The sequence below is a fragment of the Poecile atricapillus genome, chromosome Z (assembly GCF_030490865.1).
Source record: "Poecile atricapillus isolate bPoeAtr1 chromosome Z, bPoeAtr1.hap1, whole genome shotgun sequence".
In the NCBI taxonomy this organism is placed as follows: Eukaryota; Metazoa; Chordata; class Aves; order Passeriformes; family Paridae; genus Poecile; species Poecile atricapillus.
This window is the reverse complement of record NC_081289.1, coordinates 85,534,030-85,536,140: the sequence shown is the minus strand read 5'-3', so window position 1 is coordinate 85,536,140 and position 2,111 is coordinate 85,534,030.

Genomic DNA, 2,111 nt, shown 5'->3' with positions numbered 1-2,111 from the left:
CTTAAAAGGCATATTTCCCTCCTTTTTTTTTATTTTTTTTTTTAATTTTTATTTATTTTCTATTAATATTTGTTTTATGAGGGGATTTCTTCTTGTTTCTCTATTATGTTTTTGCAACACAAAGAATGTAAGCTTTAATTTCAGGGTCATTAGAGACCAATATTGTATTTAGATACTGTAAACATGGTTTTAAGGCCTGCTTCAAACTTCTTTGATTTCACTAAGCCTTTTTTCGCACTTTTATCTCACTGCCTGGGGATATAGGACTTACCTCTGTTCACAAAACAAGGGAGGTCACTGCACCAAAGTTTCACTTCATGTCTACTTCAGAGAGAGTGCTCGGCCCAATGCCACTCATAATGTTCTGATTTTAAAAGCTGATTTTCAGAGCTTATGTATTGTTATGATTATGCTTACATGAGACAGCACAGAGTCAAGGATAAACGTAACAGCTAATTTGGGCACCTACAGCAGTACAGTCTGTTCATTGTGGTTTTTTTGCTGAAGCTGAGGGGCCGTACCAAACAGCGGGGAATAACCAGCAGGTGTCTTGCAGACATCACCTGGACGCAGCCGCTTGCTGAGATTTTGCTCAGGTATCTTCCAGGTTGCTGCACTGTGCCGCTGCTTGCTGAGGTACAGCCTTCCTACCCATTATGTCCAAAGACTTCTAAGGCTTTAGGAGTCAAGATCTAAGGATTAAGATTTACACATTGCATCAGGGTGTTTTCTCAACCATTATGTTTTTCATGTGTCCCAATCACCTACACAGTAGCACACACACAGCAAATAACAACCATTCAGCTCTTTGACTTGGTTTCCTGATTCAGGGACATTTTTTCTCATGAATTTTGACATGAATTTAATTGACCAAATTTCACATTTCAAAACCAAAGAACTGTGAGACACATGTTTTAATCCTCCCAGTTACTGTTTGAAACTATTTTTAGGGAATTACGTGGTTTTCAGCTTTGGCCTTCCTGTGGTGGAGAAAGATCACACAGACTTGTGTACAATGTATGCTAGTGCCCTACTTCTTTGCCTCCAGAGCTATGAATTAAATCAATGCTTTTATTTTAGTGGTAGTCTTAACTGTCTCTGACTTAATTGTTTTCCCATTATTTTGTGGTGTTTTTAAGAAAGGGATTCAACATTTCTTCTTAAAATAATTTTGGGGGTGGACAGGTTGTTTATTTGCAATATGAGAACACACCAAAACTTTTAACAAGTTCAGGACTACACTGCTGGCCCAGTTACAAAGGGACTCTCTATGAAAATTGCTGCCTGTGAGCTTTGTATCTGTATTTTTTTAATGGGTCCTGAGCAGTTTTGTTAAAATTCAGGGATAAGGTAGGAACTCACCTTTTGATTATAGCTTTTTTAATGTCTAGTATCCAGACATTACCCAGACATAGCAATGGAAAATAATCTTTTTTAAGAACCTCAGCTAGGGGAAGAATTTCTGCCTGCAGGTAGTGCCATGGGCTGCCTCCAGCACTCTGTAATGCTCAAGACCGGGAGGAGTGAGGCCCAAAATGGATAGCATTACACTGAATGCTGAGGTGTTTAGGGATAAAGGAAAGAAGTCTGAATCTGATGTTTGAGGAGGCCAGTGGAGGAATTCATATAACAAATAAACTGAGGCTCTTTTGACAGCAACTTTTAAGTAGAACTGAATGGAGAAAAAATATGCTGCCAGAAAAGTTCGGTGGGGTCATCTGAGGCAAAAGTGGAAGATGGCTCATGCACAAAAAAAATTAAGGTTTTAGATCAGACAAAGAACATAGTAGTCAGAATTCTCTGAAGTAATTTAGGGAAAATGACTCACTAAGGAACACTAAAGATCCCACTGTGAAGTTATGGTCCTTGAGACTCGGTGCCTGTAGATTGCCAAGATGTTTGTTTTGGTGGGGGTGGATGAAAGCAGTTACTGCTGGGACTTACACATCTACACTATAACAAGCTCAAGACTGCATATATTCTGCTTCCTTGGACAGATGCCCCTACTGCATATGCACTTTGAAGCAGGCCAAGTAATGGGCTGAGATTCTTACAGCCTCTTTTAGAGACTGGAGTATATGTAGAAGGCAGCTGAGCCTCCAGTGTAGTTT